At 46.9% G+C, this 23,161-nt stretch overlaps 1 protein-coding gene across 10 annotated transcripts in view; it reads left to right on the forward strand.

Annotated features, from left to right (window-relative positions):
• The first annotated feature begins 922 nt into the window (after nucleotides 1-922).
• Nucleotides 923-23,161, forward strand: part of CDH23 (cadherin related 23) — a 389,679-nt gene continuing 367,440 nt past the window's right edge. For 4 of the 10 annotated variants that reach the window (XR_012510294.1, XR_012510295.1, XM_074374170.1 and 1 more), the window contains exon 1: nucleotides 923-1,339. The gene's annotated coding sequence lies outside the window, so the exon portion shown is untranslated. Of the gene's footprint in view, nucleotides 1,340-1,427; nucleotides 1,821-23,161 lie in introns of those variants that run through there. The other 6 variants (XM_074374169.1, XM_074374168.1, XR_012510293.1 and 3 more) reach the window with 5 other exon arrangements.

A 23,161-nucleotide genomic window follows, 5' to 3' on the forward strand; every position in this document is an offset into this window, starting at 1 on the left:
CTGGGGAAGTAAAGATCAAGGTCAGGGAATGACCCTCTCCAACTACGCAAATACGGACGACTCCTGAATCCAGCTGTCTGGGAAAAGTCATGAAGTCTCCATCCCTACAGATGTGCAAAAAGAAGCTGGGAGACCATCACTCAGGTGTGCAGCAGAAGGGTCTCCTGCATGGGTGAGGGTACTCACCCTCAGATGTCAGGTGACATCAAGAGTCTCTCCCAATCCAGGGTCCCTCGTTTGTAAGCACTTGGCATTTTTGAGCTCGACTGATGGAGAGGGCGCAGATGGGCGTGCATGAGTGGGGTGGGCAAAGGCAGCTATAAGCCAAGCGCAGCTTAAGTGGCCCCAAGGACTAGAGGGATGGAGCCCCGCTAGGCGCTCAACGACTCTGGGAGCAGAGAGGGGGCGCTTAAAGCCAACAGATGGCGCAGGCTCACCTAGGCGGTGCGCCCGATAGCTCCTTCTGGCTTCCCCGGAGCGTTTCCCTTTTGGCCGGAGGCGCGGGGCGGTTGGGAGGCGTGCCGGGCCACCACTCCTTTGTGTCCCCCTCTCCGGGACAGCGGGCGGCCCTGCGGGGCAAGTCTCCAGCACGCACCTGGGACCGCTTCCTTGGGTTTCCTCCTTGCCCCTTTGAGGGATTCGTCGAGTTGCCACAGCAGTCGGTGCCATGACATCGGCAGAGGGCAGCTTCGCCAGCACTGAAATATTCATGCCCTGAGCTCTTGGCCGGGCTTCGCGTCGCTCCCGGGGGTCCGAGCAGGGCCAGGGGTGGGGGGTGCCGGGATCCTGGCAGCCCACGTTGGAGGGAGGGTAGGCGGCGGGGCGCGGCTGGGTGGGCGGGGGCTGGACGAGGCGGGAGGTGAGGGAGGGAGCGTCAGGAGGCGGGGTCTGGGTGGTGGGGGCCGAGCAGGGCGGAGGAAGCGAGGGAAAGTTGATCGCGGACTTGAGCCGCGGCGGCGGCTCGGGAGACAGGGTCGCAGGCTGGGGTTTGCGGGCGCGATGCTCGGCGAGAAGATGCGTCCGACGGCGGCCGGGCGCTGAGCCGGGCGGGGCGGAGCAACCCGGCCCCGGGCATGGAGCGCGGGGGTGCCGAGCCTTGGGACGATTGGGGCGCGCCTCGTCCGAGCCCGCGGCGCTCCTGAAGTTGCGGCCGGCAAGCGGCCAGCGGCGTGTGGACGGCCCAAGGGGACCCCGGAGCGGCCGGCGCGCAGTGGATGAGCCTTCGCGCGGGCAGAGAGACGCGGCAGTGGCCAGCACCTGAGCAGGCGGCCTGCGGGGGCCGATCCGGCGGAAAGCAGAGCCCAAGGCGCGGCGCGGCGCCGCTCCGCACACTCACACGGTACCAAGAGCTGCGTACTGCCGTTTCCCTCCCCGCTTCCCTCGCCTTTTCCCGCGCCGTTCACCTGCCACACGGTGGGAAAGTTGGAGCCTTGGGGTCGCGACCGCAGCCGCTGAACCACTTGTTCCCGGCGCGGCCATCGCCCGCGTCGGGCGTCCGGGGCCTCCTTCCACTCCGGCCCCTGGCCGGCATATTGCGTCCCGCTCTGAGCCCAGGGCCGGACACGCGGCAACTTTGATTCCCGGGAACTCGAATTCCCTCCGTGTTGGCCTTCGGAGGAAAGGCACTCTACTCCCCACCCTGGTTCCTAGACCCGCGAACATTCGGGCGCTTTGCTCTCTGCGCCTCAGAGAGGGTCTGGGTCTGTGGTGGGGAGAATTTCGGAGGCAAAGAGGGCATTGGGTTCCAATACCGTCTCCTTCTGCGCTCTGGGTCCCCATTTGGATAGTGGAGATAGGGTGGGACGTACCTCCACTGCGGGGTAAGTATTGGCACTGGAGGGACCTGAAGTCACGTAGCTCTCCCCTCCTTTCATCACCTCTCTGTGCCCGCGAGAGACCCCAGCGGACTCCTGCAACCTTCCCAATTTGGTCTGACTGTGGGAAGACGCGCCTCTCGCGGAGTACGGAGCCTTGTGCGGCTCGCGCTTCGCCTCCCCAGTTCCCGGGCAGGCCCGCCACGGGCGGTGCTGATTTTGCCTGGGGGCCTGAGCTCGGGAGCGCAGCCCCTCGTCTCCCTTGCAGGTCAGCCCGGGACGCGTGCAGAGCCCGCGCGTTCCAAGGTGGTGGTGGCACCAGACCGGCGGGCACTCAGTGCCTTGCTTCCTAGAGCCACTGTCTCCGTGTTTCGGGCGGAGATCCTGGGCCCTCGCCGCCGGATACCGCCCCACTGCCACCCCAGCTTCCAGCCCACAATCTTTGTGTCATCAGTGGCCCAGTGGGGGGCAAATTAGCCTTTCTGAGGCAGTAGCACACTCCACCCTTCCTAGTAATTCAGAAAGCAGAGCCTGCCTCTTTTTCATACTTTGCCCTCTCAGACTGGAGGGGGCATTGACCCTTACTTTTGAGCCATTTAGCAAGTATCTCCACCCCAATTTGGATTTTGAAATAAGCTGGAGAGGCAGAGGAGGAGAGAGAGAGAGAGAGAGAGAGAGAGAGAGAGAGAGAGAGAGAGAGAGAGAGAGAGAGAGAGAGAGAGAGAGAGAGAGAGAGAGAAAGTGCATTGGGTGGAATCAGACCATTGCAAAGGGGAGAATTAGGCTTTGTGGGATGGAGTGGGCTTGAAGAGCCTGGCTGGGGCCAGGTGAGAGGTAATGATGAGTCAGCCCATGGTGGGGGAGAGCTGGCTTGAAGTTAATATCTGGTTCATGGTGCAGGGGTAGGCACACTGCGGTCAGCTCCTTTGGAGGTGGTCGGTACCTATGAGGATGGGGACCAGATGTCACTCTGCTGAGGACAGTCTGGAAGGAAGCCCGTTAGCTGGGGGAACTGGGATGCTTGGTGCTGGCAGAGGGAGAGTACCCTGTGGGCTGGAAAGGTGGCACTACAGAAGTGACTGATGTGAACCGGAAGGCTCTGCTCTGGGTAGTGGAGAGCTGTGATAGTGTGGGAGGCCCAGAGCTGACATCCTGGCCTTGTCTGTGCTGGGCCCCTGTATACATTGTCTGTCCCCACCTTCCTGACCCTGAAACAGCTGGGCTTCTCACATCTGCTTACCAGAGGGCTTGATTTGAGGGTTATGATGGGGAATGGTCTGGTTGCCTCCCAGATAGCTCCTCCACCTAACAAGTGACCTTACCTGCAGCTTCACCATTTGAGGTTCATTTCTTTGAGTTTAATATTTTAAAGGGCACCTTTCTGAAGTCCTAATTTAAAATGCACATTCTTCTGGAAGGTGAAGGTCTAGTGGAGCCTTGTTACTCTGAATGTGTCCTGTGGACATGTAGCATCAGCCTCACCTGGGAGCTTGTTAGGAAGCAGACTCTTGCACCCCACCCCTGACCTCTTGAATCAGAATTTGTATTTGACAAGATCCTTGAGTGATTTGTTTGCTCAGTTAAGTTTGAGGAGCCCTGATCCACAGTGCCTTCTCAGGAATGGGCATTTCACAGCCCCTTGGTGCAAAAAGCCTGTCGAAAAGGGCAGTGGATAAGAATGTAGGTTTGAGAATGAGACTGGAACTTCTTTTCCTGGACAGTTACGGTGGGGTTGGATTAACAGCCCCCACTGGCCCCTTGGGGCTATCCCCTGCTAATGCCAAGAGGGTGTCTGTGTTTTGGGTATCTTTAGACAGATTCAAGTGGCAGCTAAGCTCTCTGTGCAATTAAAACATTGCCATGTGTGCTGCATATGGGGCAGTGGAAAGTGTGTAGAGGGGCAGGGTTTCTGAAGTTGGATAAGCTGCTCTGCCTCTAAGAGGGCGGGGCTGGGTAGATGCTGTCCCTTAAGGAAAAGGAATTAAGTAACTGTCCTCCACTTCATCTCTCCCTCCTGAATGGGTAGAATGACCCATTGATCACATCTCTCAGGGGCCACAGGACTTATGCAGAGGGAGCTGTAGAAATGCTAATCTGGGATAGCCTGCAGAGGGGAGGTTACGGGCCAGGCTTCATCACTCTTAACCCCCAGCCCCCACATCAGCCTAGGCTGGACATCCCCTTTCTGCCACCCTGGTCCCATGGGAGTTCCCTGGCCCCAAGACACAAGGATGATGCCAAGGCACGGTGTTAAGTCACCCCCCTGGTCCTCTAGAGGAATAATGGTCACCCTGAAGCCGTCAAGGCTGGCCTGAGAGTGGGGATGTGAAGGACTTTAGAGGAATTTGGATCAGAGGCTTAGTGGGGCCAACAGTATAACAGGTGAAAGGTCATGGCATGACTCATGCTCCCCAGCGCTGCCAAAAGAGGACTGTCCTTCTTCTATGCTGGCCTCTTTGCCAGGGTGCAGAGAGGCAAGGGAGAGCTGTGGGAGGATGTGAATCAGCATGGCCATGGGCCTGACAGGCAGTGATGCTCTTGTAAAAGATTCCTTCATCAATGTGTTCAAAAACAACTAAAGCAATGCAAGTCCTACTATTTTCAGATTTAAAAAAATTCATTGTTTTAAAATTGTAAAGATGTTTTTTAAAAATTAATTTAATTGGCTTCAAAGTCAATTATAGTGTTGTTCTTTTAAAAAAATTCATTTTAAAAAATGTTGAGCCTTGATTTGAGTTTTTCTTAGTCCCCCGGGAATCCTGTTTGTCCTTTAACAGGTGAGCAAGGTCATTCATAAGATGGACCCTGCTGGATGTGTTATTTCAGGATGGAGAATTTTGTCTCCAGTAGAAGAGAAATGGGGATGGGAGCAGGTTCTTCTGTGCTCCAGCCTCCTGGCCTGTGGGTGATACTGATGCCGCTCAGGAGTCTCCATCAGTCAGGCCTTCACTGACTCCTGGGGTGGGTGGGTGGGGTGGTTGCCTCTTCAGCCTGTACCTCTGTTCTTCCATTGTGCTTTTCATTATATTGCAGGGGTCTGGCCCCTCACTACACGGTGAACTCCTTCAGCAGAAGGAGCTTGTATCCTCAGGGACTGGTGCTTAGTAACTGTTCATTGATCAAATGGCTATTACATTGGCATTTGGTGTGTCTGTAACCAGTTTTAACTCTTCATGTTGGTTACCTTCAAGACTGGGCAGCTCATGCCCATCTTGCTGTATTCTGGGCTCTGGGCATATGCCCTTGGAGTAGACTTCTCAAACTCACATGCCTAGAAGGGGCTAGGAAGCTGACCAAAGGGTAGGTAGTGCCAAATGTCAGGCAATAGGGCGTGGTGGGGATTGCAGAGAATAGAAGAGCACAGGCCCCAAATAAAAGGCACAATTGTAGGCAAAATCCACCTATATGACAGAAATCAGAATAATGATTACTCCAGAGTGTAATGACTGAGACTCAAGGGGTGCTTCTGGAGTGCTGGAAATTTCCATATCTTGATCTGAGTATCTCCAACAGTGGTGAGTGATCATTTGTGCAGAAGAGTCAATTCGGAAAGATTAAAGCATTTATGGAGATAAATAGAACCATATTTATTTTGGTTCAATATGAAAATAGCTTTATTGAATACCATCAGGCAGAAAATGCGTATTCTTACCAACTTTATTGACTAGAAGGCTGTCAGTGAGAAACTTGGTATATTTAAGAAGTAGCCACATAGAGATAGCTTTCTAGTCTTTCACTGTGAAATTTAATCTGCTTCTGTCCTGGGGAGTGGGACTGGCTGCTGCCACGGCTCCTTACTGGGTGTGTATTTGGGTCTTGGCGGTTGTGCTCTTGGGGCTGCGTCTCACCTTGGCAGAGGAAGCTGGCGTGGCTCAGCGTTTTGCTCGAGGAAGGGGACTATCAGACATCCATCCTCAGCCTCAGGGGCCTCAGGCGGTGACACCGAGAGTGACACAGCAGGCTCAAGCTTAATGTTCGTATTTTTTACGCCTCCTTTGCGTAGTCTAAAACCTCATGCAAGAGCTAGTCATTATGACGGTAAACCTGTTCCCCTTCATGATTTTTAAGAGGCAGGTCAGAGGCAGACAGCTGGGGTTGAACGCTCCTGAGCCCTGAAGCCTTGCTCTGGCCTGTAACCTTGCCCAGGCCTTAGTTTTCTCAGTGGTTAAAATGGGAATAATTTCCAATTACATTGTAGGATTGCTATCAGTATTAACAAGAGGAAACCCGTACAGAAAGCCTTTTGTGTGGAGCCCGGCACACGGTTCCCATGCAGAGTGTAGTAGCTTTGATGATTATCCTTTCAGATTCAGTCATGTGTTAGGGACGTTGTATTCTAGCAAAGAGGTGAAACCTCACCTTATTTTGAGAGCTGGACAATCCATAAGTTCATAAACTGAATTCTGCCTGAAGATGATGTATGTATGTGTGTGGTTGTGGTTTTTCATTTTGCAACATTAAAAAAAAAAGCATTTTTGTAACAAAAAATATTCTAGATTTCTGGCAGCTCTGGCTAGAACTGGCAGTGGGGGGTCTGTGTTCCCACTGGCGGTGTTTGGTTGGGGCTGAGTTGCAGCGCCCCTTTTGTTTATTTGTATTTTTATTTAAACAATTCTTTGACTGAGGATTACATACATACAATAAGGTAAACAGGTATTAAATGAAAGTGATGCATTTTTGCATATATGTGCACGTGTGTAACCCCAGCTGGATCAGATGCATTGCTGGGGCCTTGGCAGGCTCCCTCAGGCTCCCTCCCACTCCAGAAGTAACCACTCTTCTGACTTGCTCTGACTTCTCTCACTTGTGTGAGTTTTGCCCGAAGTCCTCCTTTTAGATTCAGATGAGCTTAAAGCATTTGAGTCTCGCAGTCCCCACCACCATTGTAGTGCTTTACTCATTTGCACTGCATGCTGGCCCCTTTAGCGGTTTGAGTTTGTGACATCTACTCCAAGGGCTGGAAGGGTCCTTAGAGACTAGCTACATCTACCATGTTACAAGTGCGGAAACTGAGGCTCACGGTCAGGGGGAGCGGGCTTGTTCTAGGGCCTCTTCCGCAGTAAGGTGGTCCTGGATGGTAGTCAGTCAAGGGCAGAGCCCAGCTCCTTGCACCCCAGCATGAGGTGTGTCCAGGGGGCCAGGCAGACCCTCATCTCTTGGACCCCAGCCACCCAGGTTCTGACCCTGCAATCACTGTCACCCAGAGCCTCTTGCAGGCTGATCAGCCTAAGAGGGAGGGAGCCTTTCCTGGTGATGCAGCTTCCCCAAGGCAGGCTGTTAGCTGCACTGCCTTCCTTTTTAAAGGCCATGCTCCATTTGGAGAGGACCCGCAATGCCATTTGTGACAAGGATCCTGTGTACCACCTTGATTGTGTCTGTTTCTGAAAGAAGGCTGTAATTTGAGAGCCAGTGAAATCAAGGGAGGGAAGTAGAGGAGAGAGCAAGAGAAAGAGGGAGGGGAGGGAGAGAAAACAAAAGGGATGGCTGGGACCATGTCTGGATTTTCATTTGTGTCACCTGTCCTGTCCCCAAGAAATGCTGGCTTTTCCTGGCTTCCCTGAGGCTGGGTGTCAGGGTGGGCTGGGGCCCTGAAGAGGCTCCCTTTAGCTTTGCCCCTCTTTTCTTCTGTTCTTTGCCTACAGGGTTAAGAGCCTTGTCATCCTGCCCCCTGCTCACCCAGGGCTCATTCTTCAGCCCTCTGCATCCCTTCTCTGGCTTTGATCTGCCCTGCCCTGGGAGGAGGCTGATCTTGACCTTTTCTCCTGGGGCACAGAGAGCTGATATTATCTCCAGGGAACCAGTGGTGACAGAACTCTAAGCTAGGCCTCTCTGCCCCTTCTATGGAGGCCTGAGGCTTTGTCTTAGAGGGCGAGGGATGGGCAGACGGTCACCGGAGAACCAGCATATCCTGGCCTGTGGGGCGGGAAGTCCTTCCAAATCCATCCTCCTTTGTGTTTTAGGGTCCCACATCCACTGCTGGGGAGGCCTTTCAATCAGCCATTCAGTTAACCAATACTGAGCATCACCTGTGTACCAGTCTCTATCTAGTAGCTGGGATTCATGCGGAGTGTCTACAGCAGTGCCATCCAGTAGAAATACAACGTAGGCCACAAATGTGAGTCACATACGTAGTTTTAAATTTTCCAGTAGCCACTTTAATAAAGTTGAAAAGAAATAGGTGAAATTATTTTTGGTAATCCAGTTTATTTCATCCAGTATATCCAAAATATTATCATTTCAACTTGTAATCAATATAACAAATGATTAATGAGATATTTTACATTTTTTTTCTTTAAAATTAAGTCTTTGGAATTTGGTGTGTGATTTGCATTTACAGCACATCTCAGTTTGGACCCAGCACTTTTGAAGTGCCCAAGGGCCCATGTGGCCACATGTGGCAGGTGTCTACTGTATTGAACTGTGGAGACAGATAATAAATACATACTCAAGACAATTACAGATGATCTTGGGTGCTACAGAGAAAACAGGGGAGTAGTTGAAATGCTAAATGCAGAAGATGGGGTGGTTGGGGAGGCCTCTTGGAGGATGGGAAGATGTGGTCCATCTCCATGGACCTAAGCCCTGGCAGGGCTGGGGAGGGCATGTGTCCACAGGTCCCCTAGTACCCCACAACACAGCACAGACACCATGCTTACTGAGCATGGGATGAAATGTCCCTTCTCCAGAGAAGACCCAATTGGAGGGGGCCCAGACGGATAACAGTATTTTAGAAAAATATCTTATCTCTGAGGTGTGCATGCATGTGTGTGTGTATATTTCCCCCATCTTCTCTGCACACTTTCTGTGAGAAAGATAAAGATTAAGTTCATCTTCCCATTGCTTTTTACACTTGGGAGTTTTCCAAGCAAGGAGGAAGTTGGCTTGGAAAGCTGAGGAAGTTGTGGCAACATGGAGCATTTGGGGTCATATCCTCTGGGGGAGAGGGTCTGACCTGTCCCAAGTAGAGGGGCTTGGATGCCAAAGGGTCTTTGGGTGCTCAGCAGACCTGCCTGGAAGCCCATTTTTTTCCTCCTGGACTTGGGACTTAGAGGAAGCACCCGTGGGCAGAGTGCTCTGAGGCTGGGTAAAGGCAGACCTTCCTTGCTTTCTGGACTTCACCTGTGACTGACCTGGGCCAGAGTGAACATTCAGGTGCCCACAGCGTCCAGTCTGTTTGGGCAGCTGATGTAAGAGTGAGGATGGCTGGGCAGGTGCTGTGACAAACCACACATGCTTGCCCCATATGAAGGGGACACCAGTGCTGCTGTTCTTGAGTGTGGTTGTTAAGCAGGCATGCAGGACAAGGGTGGCTGGACACTTTGCCTTTTCAAAATTCTCTGGAAATCCAGATTTTTTAAAGATGCAAAATTTTATTTTAAATATTAGAAACCAATGCAAATATTTAACAATACTATGAGGCTATTCATTCATCAAATATTTATTGAGCCCCTACTGTGTGCCAAGCACTGTTCTAGGCCCCTAGGGTCTGTCAGTGGCTCCTGCCCTTGTGTAATGTATACTATAGGGAAGAGCCAGCCCTCAGCCAGCTTCTTGTGGCCCATGCATGACCAATTTACGTATGACCTTTGTCATAGACTTAGAGTGTTAGGGCTGACAGTAATAATGGGGATCATTTATTAAGCACTCACTGTGTGCCAGGCTCTGGGCTTGGCACTTCATATGAAATCCCTCACTCAGTCCTGACAACAACTCGATGAGGCAGAGACTTCTGTTCCTTGTATTTTCCAGATGAGAAATCAGGCACAGAGAGGTTCAGCAGTTTACCCAGAGTCACATAGCTAGCAGATGGTGGGGTGGAATTGGAGCCAAGGCAGCCTGACTCCTTAGTCCTCACTCTTTTCTTCTCCCTATGCTGTACTTGGAGAAGGCCAGAGCCAACCTCCTGACTAGAGAGATGGAAACTGAGACCAGAAAGGACAAGTGACCCTCCTTGAGTCTGCACAGAGACAGTGACAGAGCTGGACTTTCAATGCAGGCCTGTCAGTGTGTTTATTGCTGTGTGGGCTTCACCTGTGATTGACCCTGGCTGGGGTTGGACATTCAGGTGCCTACAACACCCAGGGCTTTAAGAATGGGGCTGGGCAGTTACCTAACATCCATGGGAGTAAATGAGGGGGACATCCCACCAGCTTAGAAGCTGCACATCAGCTATACTGATCTGGTTACCTTATCTGGGAAGGCCATGCACTTCAGTGATCTCTGCACTTGCCTGTAACTGGAGACCCCAGACTGACCCTAGCTCTAACTCCTGTAAAATCAGGGGGTCGAATGCAGTGACTCGTGTAATTTAACCCCTGCCCTATACCTTCCCCCAGCTATTGGCCAGGCTGGCTGGTGAGCTGCACTCAGTGTTTCTGGTCAAGCATTAATCCTAAACCGACCTCAGCCTGGATGCTGGGTCCCAGCCTGAGTGACCTCACTGGAGGACCACCGATTCGTCTTGTAGTTTCTGCCTATGTGTATGCATGGTAACCTAACTGTGAGGCAGGAGAATATGTATGAATGCTGAAGTCTGCAGTGACAGTCCTTGGGTTGACTTGAGTGCTTTCCTCCTCTGAACCACAGTTTTCTCACCTGTAAAGTAGGGGAAAGACCCTTCTAGCCAATCCACTTGGTTTGGCGAGGAGGGGGCTTTCATGAGGTATGTGAAAGTGCTCGGCAAAATGAATTGTGATATATAGAAGTCACAGTAAATAAATAAATATTTATGAGTCATCACTATGTATAATGACTTGAACTATGCAGGGTTTATAAGATGTATACAGATAGATATTTAAATAACAAGAACATCTCTAAACCCAACAGCCATGTCTTTGATTGGCTTGGTGGCTTATGTCCACTCTAGCAACTTGATACCCATGTTTGGGGGAAAGTCCAAGTCAACAAATATTATCAAGTGACTCCTGTTTGCAGGACACTGTGCAAGGCACACTAGGGTACAGAAATAGACAAGTCCATGAGCTCTCACACCTCGTCAGAGTACCATTTTTGTACCAGTCAATTTAGTGTGTGTGAATGAGACAGAGACAGAGAAAACCCTGTAGTCCCCTTTAGGAATTTCAGCATCTCGTGCCTGACTCAGCTAAAGATTTTCCTTCTTTGCTCTTCATCACTGAACCTAAAACTCTCTTCCTCACCTAAGTGCCATATGTGACAGCTAGAGGCTGAGTTAGCCCAGGGATGGCTGCATCTTAGGAAGGAGACAGGAAGGGCGTGGGGTGTAAAGAGTAGGGGTTGCCGCAGGCTAGACCTGCCGGGCTGGCTGACCTGCTAAGCCGAGCTTGAGGGCTGTTGGAAACTGGAGCTCAGGCCGGAATAGGGGAGCCCATGAATAATACAGCGGGAGGGAGGCTGTTAACTAGGTGACCTCGTTGCACCTGCGTGTTTCACAGCTTCCTGGGGAGCTGCCTTGGAGGGCCCGGGGGTCAGGCGAAGGCAGAGGGGATGGGAAAGGCCAGGTGGAGACATCGCCCCTTCATTTTCCTTCCCACTGTCCGGCTCAGAAGTTCTTCCTACTAACAGCTCCGCCTCCTTCTGGCTTTGACCCACGTGGCCTTGGACGTGTGGGCGTGCACGCATGCGTGCGTGTGTGTGCGTACTGATACGCAGGTGTGCTGGAGCCTGTCTCTGGATGTTTCTGAGCAAAAGCTGAAAGTAAGGCTGGGCCTTTTCCCCTGCCCTGCTCTCAGGCCTGATTTCCAGGTCTGTGCTGAAACAGGCATTCGGCCTGCCCCAGTCTCTGGTGCCCATACTCTGTGTCACCTTTCCGAAGATGGTCCCCTCTCTGGGCAACTTCTGGCCGTGTGGAGAATGCAGACTCCCAGACAGGACTCTTTTGTGTCCCAAGGTTTTGGCCTCTGACAAAAGGAGCACCGTTTGGTGTAAGTGGGAGTCAGGTAACCCTGAATTTCTCTTCTAATGCCGTGAGGTCTGTCATTTTAAGTGTTTGTCCCTGGAGCCCGGTTACAGCCACCCAGACCTGGCACAAAGGAGCCTCCCATATCTCCCAGTGAAGCAGAGAAAGTCTCTGGGCAGAGGTGGAGTCCTCTTTGGGATGGAGCAGAGGGAGATGAGCTTAAACTGCAGCAGGAGAGCATAAAGGCAGACCCAAGGAGCAACGGGTTGTATAATGTGTCGGGTGAAGGGTGGAGGGCGGTGAAATGCTGCCGTCTGTTCCTGGAGGAGGCTGGCCTTACCTGGCTTTACCTTTCTGGGAGCTGTTTCCAGACCTCTGGCTTGGGGGTAGGAGGCAGAGGACCCCTGGCCAGTACCTGGAACAGGAATAGGGGCCCTGGCCTCCACCTCCTTTGTCCTGAGTGCCATCAGCAGGGGCCTGACCCCTGTGGAGGTCCCAGGCCCTCCTCCCCAGGACTGGGAAGGGACTTCCCCTGAAAGCCACGCTCTGGCCTCGGTCTGCCTCCTCAGGCTTAGGAGCTTAGGCCCAACAGCCCAGACCTGCCTGCTGTTCTCTAGTCTTGGAACTGGGCTGTTAAGAAGCTGTACACCTCCATACACACACACCTGCTCAGAAACATAGACACGTTTGTCTGCCTGGAAGGGATGAGAAACACCTCCTCTTTTGTTCCTGGTCTGAGTGCGTATAGCCAGGGCTACAGGCACCAGGTCTCATCTGTGTGCCCACTGCCTAAGCAGGGGGTGTTTCTCTGAGCCAAACCATCCAGGTTCAAATCCTAGCTCTTCCAATAATTAGCTGTTTGACTTTAGGCACTTTAATTAATCATTCTGTTCTTTAGTTTTCTCATCTAGAAAATCAGGGTAATAACAGTACCCACCTCAAAGGGTTATTGGGAGGATTAAATGAGTTATTGCTTGTAAAAGGCTTGGGAAAGTGCCTGCCGTATAGTAAATGCTCAACAAATGTGGCTCTTAGTTATTATTATGCTACTATTACTCTCAGCTCCTGCATTCTGGAGGCTCACAGACTTGCAGGCTGCCTGGGAGGTGCCAGGAATAACTATTATACCTGGGAGAAAGGCTATGTAGGTTCAAAGGAGGTGGAAGGGGAGTAAGGTGAGCAGTCTTGGGAGGCTTCATGGAGGAGGAGGTACCCTTGTGCAGAGCCTGTTGCTTCTCTCTGTGCCCACTGGCACTGTGCTCCTGTGGTAGAAGGCAGGAAGAGAGGCAGAATGGTACAGTGGTTAGTAGCACTGATGTTGGTCCTAAGTCAGCTGGAATTGTTTTTAGTCCACTTTTTAATTGAAGTATAATACATACAGGAAAGTGTACAGATCATACCTGTATAGTTTGAATTATCACAAAGCACTCCCCTGTAACTGCCACCCAAACCAAGAAGAAAGAAATTACCAGAAGCCATCTCTCTGTCATTAGCCAAAGATAACTTCTATCTTGACTTCTAATAGCATACATTCATTTTGCCTACTGGAACTTCCTAGGAGTGGAATATTGCTGTACGCTCTCTTTGCAATATTTTCTTTCACTCAGCTGTGAGATTCATCCTGTTGTGTATGGTTACATTCGTTCATTCCCGTTACTGTATAGATTTCTGTTGTGTGAATATACCACAGTTTAGCCACTCTACTGTTGATAGACAATTGGGTAGATTCTAGTTTTTGGCTATTATGGAAAAGGCTACTACGAACAATGATTATGTGTCTTTTGGTGTCATATATGTACATGCAATTCTGGTGGGTATTTTTGACTGTCCTTGTACCAGTACAAGCTTTATAGTTAACTACTAGCTTTATGGTCTTGATATCTAGTAGTAGAAATCCTCTAGCTTCATTCTTCTACACTTTTGTTTACCTTTGACTATTTGCACTTCTATATGAATTTTAGAGTCAAGTTTTGAAATTTCACAAAGATTCTGCTGAGATTTGATTGAAGCTGCATCAACAATATGTAGATCAATTTGAGGAAAATTGATATCTTTATAATACTGAGTTTCTGATCCACAAACAAGATATATTCCTCCATTTACCTAGGTTTTAATAAAATTCTTTCAAAACTGCTTTTTAGTTGTCTGTGTGGAGGTCTTTACACTTCTTTTATTAGATTGATTTCTGTGTGCTTTATGTTTTTGATACTATTGTAAGTGATATTTAATTTTTTTTTCATTTCTAGTTATTTGTTTCTGGCATATAGAAGTACCACTGATTTTTAAAATACTGACCTGTATCTGATAACCTTTGTTAAATTTACTTATTAAATCTGATCGTTTACCTATAGAATTTTTTATTTTTAATATATATAATCATTTTTCTATAAATAATAATAATTTTATATCTTCCTTTCTAATACTTATATCATTTTTCTGCCTTACTGCAATAGCTAGGACTTCCAGCATAATATTGCTTAGAAGTGGTGCTAGTGTGCATCCTTATTTTGATTCCGGTATTGAGAAAGTTTTCAATATTTCACCATTAAGTATGCTGTTTGCTGTTGGTTTTTGGTAGATGTCATTTATCAAATTAGGGAAATTTTTTTCCATTTTTTTTCAAAATTGTGGGAAAATATACATAACATAGAATGCCACAGTTCAGTGGCATTAAGTGCATCCACAATGCTTTGCAACCATCACCACTACCTACTTCCAAACTTTTAATCGTCTTAAACAGAAACTCATAAACTCATTACACAATAACTCTCCATTTTCTCTCACTTCAATCCCTGGTAACCTCTATTCTATTTTCTGTCTACTCTAGGTATCTTGTATAAGTGGAGTCAGACAATATTTGTCATTCTGTGTCTGGCTTTTTTTTCACTTAGCATGTTTTCAGGGTTCATTCAATTTAGCATGTATCAGAATTTTATTCTTTTTTAAGGTTGAATAATATTCAGTTATATGCATATAGCATACTTTGTTTATTCATTCCTCTGTTGATGGACATTTGGATTGTTTCCACTTTCTGCCTATTTTGAGTAATACTGCTAACAACATCAGTATTCAAACATCTGTTTGAGTCCCTGCTGTCAGTTCTTCTGAGTATGTATTTAGGAGTGTAATTATACAGTAATTTTACATTTAGCTTTTTGAGGAAAAAAACCTGAACATACTGTTTCCCATAGTACTTGCTTGATTGTGTATTCCCACAAGTAATGCACAAGTTACAGTTTTCTCCACATCTTCACCAACACTTGTTATTATTTATTATGAATATTTTTTATAATAGCCATCCTAATGGGTATGAAGTGGTATCCCGTTGTAATTTTGATTTGCATTTCTCAAATGGCTAGTGATAAGTATCTTTTCATCTGCGGAATTGGCCATTTGTACATTTTCTATAGAGAAATATCTATTCAAGTCCTTTGCAAAGCTATTTTTGAAATGGGTTATTTATATTTTTGTTGTTAAGTTGTAAGAGTTCTAGTATGTTCTGGGTATTAATCCCTTATCAGAACATAAATATTTTCTCCCATTCTACAGGTAGTCATTTCATTCTGTTGATAGTGTCCGTTGATGCACACAAGTTTTTAATTTTGATGAAATCAGATTTTTCTTTTTTATTATTGTTTTTGCCTGTGCTTTTGGTATCATAGCCAAGAAATCACTGGTGATTCCAACATCATGAAGATTTTCCCCTAAGAATTTCATAGTCTATTTCTTGCATTTAAATCTTTGATACATTTTTAGTTAATTTTTGTATGTAGTGTAAAAAAAAAGAGTCCAGCTTGATTCCTGTGCATGTGGGTATCCAGTTTTCCCAGGACCATTTGTTGAAAAAGACTGTCCTTTCCCCATTGAAAGATCTTGGAACCCTTGTCAAAAATGTATTAACCATATATGCAGAGGTTTATTTCTGTGCTCTCTGTCTTATCCCATTGGTCTATATTCATTCCTTACATCAGTACCACACTGTGATTATTGTAGCTTTGTAGCAAGTTTTAAAATCAGGAAGTGTGAGTTCTACAACTTTGTTCTTTTTCAAGATTGTTTTGGCTATTTGGGGTCCCTTGAAATTCCATATAAATCTGGGGGTGGGTTTTTCTATTTCTGCAGAAAACACCATTGGCCTTTTGATAGAGATTGCATTAAATCTGTAGATTGCTTTGGGTAGTATTTTATCTTAACAATATTACGTATAGTAGTTTAACAATATTAAGTCTTCCAATCCATGAGCACGTGATGTCTTCCTACTTATTTATGTCTTCTTTTTTTCTTCCAGCAGTGTTTTGTAGTTTCCAGTGCACAAGTCATTTGCTTCCTTGGCTAGATTTATCCTTAAGTATTTTATTTTTTTTGATCATGTTTTAACTGGAATTGTTTTCTTAATTTTCTCTTTAGGTTATTTATTCCTAGCGTAGAAATGCAACTTATTTTCAGGAGTTGATTTTGTATCCTGCAACTTTGCTGAATTTATTTATTAGCTATAACAGTTTTTGAATGGAATCTTTATAGAGTTTTCTGTATGTAAGATCATGTCATCTGTGAATGGAGATAATTTTACTTCTTCCTTTCCAATTTGGAATTGGGAATTTATTGCCTAATTACTCTTACTAGAGCTTTCAATACTATGTTGAATGGAAGTGCTAATAGTGGGCATCCTTGTTTTGTTCCTGATATTAAGATATTAAGGGTGTCTTTAGCCATTGAGTATGGTATTAGCTGTGAGTTTTTCATATATGGCCTCTTCTTTTTTGCTAAGAATTTTTATCATAAATGTGTGTGGAATTGTATCAAATGTATTTTTCAACTTCTCTAGAGAAATAGAACTATTTATATTTCTGTGTTTTTGCATGTCAGTTTTGGTAAGTTGTATTTTTTTGAGGTCTTTATCCATTTTATATAAATTTTTTATATAAATTGACATAAAGATATTCACAATATCTCCTTTATTGTTGTTTTATAATCTCTATACTTTGTAGAATCTGCAGTGATAACTTCCTTTTTCATTCATGATATTGGTAATATATGCCTTCCATTTTTTTCATTGTCTTGCTGATCACTGGATTTGTCAATTTTGTTAATCTTTTCAAAGAACCAACTTTTAACTTACTGATTTTTATTTGTTTTCTATTTGATTAATTTCTATTTTTATTAGGAAATGTAAAATTTTCCTTCTACTTTCTTTAGGTTTAATTTACTTTTTGAAACACTTTTTTGAGATAGATACATAGATCATTGTTTTTTAGATTTTCTTCTCTTCTAAAATCTGAATTTAAGGCTGGAAATTTTCCTCTAAACATAAAAGTTATGTGTCACAAATTTTGATGTTGTATTTTCATTATTGTAAGTTTCAAAATATTTTCTAATTTCTGTTGTAGTTTCTTCTTTGATGTACAGGATTTTATAAGTACTTTGCTTCATTTCCAAACATTTGGGGATTTCCTCATATTTTTTCATGTTTGTTTCTTAGCTTAATCTGCTGTGATCAGAGAACATACTTTGAATGATTTCAATTCCTTGAAATATTTTGAAAGTTACTTTATGGCCTAAAATGGTGGATTTTGGTAAATTATCCATTGCCTCACAAGAAGAATGTTTATTCTGTTGTTGTACACAGTGTTCAATTTTGTCCATGAGGTCAGAGATGTAAGTCAAGTTGATTAGATGTTGGTATCCTTACTGATTTGCTTTCTGCTTTTTCTATCTGTTTTTGAGAAAGTGTGTTGAAGTCTTCCGTTATGATTGTGGATTTGTCTATTTCTGCTTCTAGTTTGCTCTACTCAAAGTCCCCAACCCATAGGACAGTGGCACTGGAGGGCCAATCAGAGGTAAAAAGCCACTTGAAGTTTTGTGTGATTTTTAATTCTCCTATGTTTTCCCCAATTTTATCATAGAAATTTTCAAACATGCAGAAAAGGTTGAAAGACCTGTACAGGGAACACCCATGTAGCTGCCGCTGGGATTCTACAGTTTACACTTTGTTGCGTTTCATTTATTATACATACATCAATCAAACCATTTTTGGGGGGCTGCATTTCAGAGTTAGCTGTGTAACACTGGTTCACTTCACCCCTAAACCCTCCATCATGTGTATCATTATGTGGTCAGCTCACCTAATTTTAAAATCAAAAGTGGGGACCTGAAACTCAATTCAGGCACAAGGACAGCTCTTTAAGAGAGAGTGGGCCAAGTAGGGGAAAGATGTGTCACCAGACACATCTGGAGGGCCTGTGATGGTGAGGCCGAGGGTCCCCTCTCACCTGCCAGGCTGCAGAGATGGGGTCTGGCTTGGCTTCTGTTGAACGCTTTGCATCCAGCAGCTTGAGGCTGGTGTTCAGGGTCAGTCTGTCTGTTGAGTGAATGAATGGCATGCTTCAGGGGGCAGAAGTTGACTCTGTGATTCTGGAGGCTATAAGCCCAAACAGAGAGCAGAGATTCCTGGGAGGCAGGTTGGGGTCTGTTAAAAGAGGAGATTTGTCTATCTCTTTTTTGAAATACCAAATTATCTTTTGTTTCTTCAGATTTATTTTTAGGTAATATAGCGCATGTACAAAATTCAAAAGGCCCAAATTGGAATACAGTGAAATGTCTCTCTCCTACCTCCCTCCTCCAGCCACCCAGGTTTGCCTCCCAGAGGCGGTCAGTTTCTGGTTCCTTAGTGTCCTCTCCAGCAGTCTGTGCACACATGTGATGATGATGATGATGATGTTAGCACTTACTGAGAGCTTATTGTATATGAGCTTGTATTCCAAGTGTTTTACGTGCATTACCTCATTTGATCTTCATGGCAACCCTCTGAAGTATATACTATTATTATCTCTGTTTCAGAGAAGCAGGAAACTAAGGCCCAGGAAGGTTAAGCAGCTCAGGTAAGCTCACACACCTCTGTGGGCAATCAGGATGTGAGTCTAGCTGCTCTGGCTGCTCTCTTGACGTCTCGTTCCATTCCTTTCAGTGTTTTTTGGAACCGACTCCATTAAAAGCTCCCTCCAGTGGCCTGGCAGTAGTGCATTTAACAGCACTCCAGGCTGGCTGAGATGGTGGTGAGCTCCCTGTCCTGGAGGACATTCAACCAGATGACCCCCAAAGGCTTCTCCACAATTAGCTTTGTTAGTTTTTCCCCCAGCTTTGGTTTCTGCTGCCCCCTCCCTCCCCCTGCCTGTGGGGTTAGTCTTCTCTCTTGTCTCTAGGGGTCTCAGGTCCATATCCTCTCCCTTGGACTCAAAAGGGGAGCCCCCTAAGCATCTTGTAGGGAAGGTCTACTCTCCCCTTCCTGTTTGCAGGAGGCAGTGGGTACTACTCAACCACAAAGCAAGGCTATGTCTGCCAGGAATGGTCCTCCACACTCCTTTTCCAGTCCCTGCCTGCCCCCTTGTTTAACCTTACTTCTCTCCCCCTTTCCATCCCCCACCCAAGGCCCAGCCTGAGGAGAATCTGTATGCCTGGAGTGGTGGGTGGGGGCATATGGGAAAGAGCTGAGTAAAATTCTTCACTAGGAACAAATCTCATTTTCAAGAAAGTCTTGACAAAATGAGGCATTAAATTACAATATTTCGGAGAGCGTCGTAATTCTATTGCAGACAGCCCTTCATCATGGAATCTGAAAGCTGGGAAAATACAAAACTCATTAGATTAAAATAAACCACCTACTGCTCTGGAGAAAAGCTTATTTATCAATATCAATTTACTTATGATTACTCTGGCCTGCAATTTGTTATTTTTAAGAATTATGATTTGTGTATTGCTCATACAGATGTGAAATATTTTTTTTCTTAAATTGAGTGTTTTAAAAAAGATGTCCTTAGTAAAGGTTAGAAAGTGGGTACTGAGGATGAGGGATAGGGGAGGGTCAGAAGATAAATTAAAAGAGGCTGGGGTGGAGGACGTTGAGGAAGTGGGTGTGTGAGGGGCTGGATGGAAGCAGATGTGGACAGAGTGGACCCAAAGTCACATGAAGCCTTTTGGTCTTTAAAAGAGGTTTTTTTTTATTCGTTAAGAGGAAAGGTATCCTAATTAATCAAGCTGTCCAAAAGATAGAAAGTGTCCTGTATATGTAGTGAGCTTTCCATCACTGGGGGCATACAAGTTCAGGTTGAAAGTATAGGAGGGAGGATGCTGTAGAGTACAGCAGTTGGATGAAGAGTCAACTATAGTTCTCTCCAATCCTGGCATATGGGGATTCTCTGAATCGCACGTGCTGGGTATGGCAGGTAGGACAGTGTCGGGCAGCCTTGCACCATGTAGAAGAGAGAGCACTAGATTGGGAGTCAAAGACATCCATCTTTTTTTTCTTTTTTGCTTTTCTCAGAATCTTTTTTTTTAATTGAAATATAGTCAGTTTACAATGTTGTGTCAATTTCTGGTGTACAGCACATTGCTTCAGTCATACATGCATATACATATATTTATTTTCATATTCTTTTTCACCATGCGCTACTACCAGATACTGAATATAGTTCCCTGTGCTGTACAGTATAAACTTGTTTATCTATTTTATATATACCAGTCAGTATCTGCTAATCTCCAACTCCCAATTTATCTCTTCCCATCCCCTTCCCCTCTGGTAACCGTAAGTTTGTTTTCTATGTCTGTGAGTCTGTTTTTGTTTTATATATAAATTCATTTGCCTTTCTTTTTTTTGATTCCACATATGAGTGATATCACATGGCATTTTTCTTTCTCCTGGCTTACTTCACTTACAGTGACATTCTCCAGGGCCATCCATGTTGCTGCAAATAGCATTATTTTATTATTTTTATGGCTGAGTAGTATTCCATTGTATAAATATACCACCATTTCTTTATTCAGTCATCTGTTGATGGACATTTAGGTTGTTTCCGTGAAAGACCTCCATCTTGAAGTCACTGGCTCCGGTGCTTCTGGCTCCAGGCCAGCCCTTGCTATGCAGTACTACAAAAAGAGCTCTGTTCCTGGAGCCAGAGCTTCCTGGGCTCGAATCCTGCTGCTGTCACTTTCTGTGGCAAGACCCTCGTCAAATTATGGATTTTCCCTCAGCCCGTTTCTTCATCGGCAGAATGAGTCAGTAAGGTCCCCTCCCAGGTAGCAGTAAGGATCTATATACCTTTATAGAAAGTGTAACACATGGTAGGCGTACTCAACACATGTTAACACCCTTTCTGTCTCCCTCCAGGGCCTCAGTTTCCTTATCTGCAAAATGGAGAGTCTGCTGGGGTGCTCTGGGTTTCTTCTGGTTCTGGCTTTCTGCCCCAGGTTTTCAGTGTTCCTTATGTGATGAAGAAGGGTAATTGGGGTGAGGGGTGAGCCCTAGCAGCTCCTGGTACCTTGAACCTCCTTCATGGCCACCTGCACTGATGTGGGTGGTTTTCCTGATCAAAGGACCCACTGTCAGTTCTCCACATGCTTGTTCTGCCTTTGAGAAATCAGATTCCCATTTCCTAGATGGGAAAGCAGAGGCTTGGAGAAGAGAGGAATAGTCTACTTGTCTGCCTCCCCCACAACCCTGGGTCCTCTACTCTTGAATCCCTTTCCTGGGCAGCTCTGTGGGTAGGGGGAGCAGAAGGGAAAGCCTCCAGAATTTCAGGGAGTCTTCAGCATGGGACATATCCCTGGTGGTCTCTCTTTGGGAGAAGCAGTTGTGCTCTGGTCCTCTACTTCCTCTCTGTCCTTCCCTCCCTCCTTCCCTTCCATTTATTCTTTTCTATTTTCAGAACCTAATATCAAACACCTTCTATGCTGTGACAACCCCTGTGTTAGGCTCCAGAGCAACCAGTGTGAATAAGGCAGGGCCCTGAAATTCTAGGGGATTTTCAGAGGCCAGTGAAGTCTTGCTGAAGCCTCGCTGGTGAAATCAGGGAAGACCTCCTGGAGGAGGCAATGACCAAGCTACCTGTACAAGGAGGAGAAGGAACTTGCTGTGAATGTTGTGTCTCTACAGAGCTGGGGCTCAGTGACAACCAAATAGCCAATCATGCGCTGCAGCTGGGGCTGGGTCTGAAAACACTCCTGCCCAGGTTCCAGAGGAGGAAGGTGGAGCCGGAAGGCCCTGCTTGGCTGGGTCTTAGGGAAGAGCACATCTGGGCAGAGGTTAGCAACAGACAGGCAGAGGGATAGCCAGCCAGTGGTTCTGGCAGGGCGATTTGGCCTCTGTGGGTGAGTCTGTTTGCTGAGGAGTGGGATGGGGGAGGCAGGGAGGGCCGTGGCAGGAGGTGACAGCTTTGGGGCTTGCCTAAACAAATTCCTAGTTGAGTCAGTCAAACCAAGGTCCAAGAACTTCAGGGTTTTGGGGTTATGCCTCTTATCCTCACTGAGACTCAGTCTCACTATCTGGAACAGTGGGTGCTATTCCCACCTACAGGGTGCTATAAGAGCCGATGACCTAAAAGGCAGCCCCAAGCCAGGCGGGCAGGATGGGTAGTGTGCTCTGTTCTGTCTGAGACCATGTGGCGCCTGCTCTCACTGGCTTGCGATCCCGGTGTGGGGTGGGGTGGGGCTGTGATCAGTGTGACCACAGTGACATGCTCTACATGCAGAATGGGCATTGCTGTTGCTACTACAGTTGTTAGTGTTTTGTAAATTAGACAGAAGAGACAGGGACTGAGGATGCAGCAAGGTGTTTGAATCAGTGGGATGCTCACCATGTGCGAGGCAGGCTCGAGGATGCTCATTTAATCCTCATAACGTCTGCCGAGTAGGTGCTGTTCTCTCGGTTTGTACAGAGGGCAAACAGGTTGAGCAGCGGTTTGGCTCAGATGTCTCACTCCAACCTTCTGATGGTCCCCACGTGGAATTGTCCCTTTCTCCCTGCCCCACAGTAAGCCAGCCTGGTGGGACCCTGGTTCTGCACTGAGCTCTTGCTGGAAGGTCCAAAACTCCTTCCCCATCAAGTCTCCATGGGGCTCCTCTTTCTCCCTTTGGGAGCTGTGATATTAATAAGCATAAAAACAATCAAACAGCATCTCACACAATTATGTGGGGAGGAAGCAGCTGTCACAGACAATCTGGAGAAGACTTATCACTTAACTTCCAGGGAAAACTATTGGCTTACTGTTAGAGACCCCAGGCCTTGTCTTCCCTCCTCCCCATTCCCTGCGGTGGGGACACGGCCCCCCGATGGGATCCCATTTCCCCCCTTGGACTTGGCAGAGAGCTGATTTCCTGCTGGCTGGTGGGGCTTGGGCCTGGGCTTCCCTGCACCACAACCTCAGACTGTTAAGCTAGAAGGGCCGTCATCCATTTACTCATCGATTGTTGACTGTGCACCTACTATGCGCAGGCTCTGGGCTGGCTGGGGAGGAGCTCTCAGCATAGTTATCACAGAAACTCACATGGGCCTATGTCAAGTGCTTTAAAGCAGCATGAGTCACTTAACACGGATCACAGAAGAGGACAGAGGACTGCTTCTTTCTGGGAGTTGAGAGAGGATCAAGGGAGACTCCTCAGGGGAGGTGACATTTTAGCCTCTTCCTGACAGGTGAATTCC

This window comes from Camelus bactrianus, chromosome 11, assembly GCF_048773025.1.
Source record: "Camelus bactrianus isolate YW-2024 breed Bactrian camel chromosome 11, ASM4877302v1, whole genome shotgun sequence".
NCBI classification, from domain to species: Eukaryota; Metazoa; Chordata; class Mammalia; order Artiodactyla; family Camelidae; genus Camelus; species Camelus bactrianus.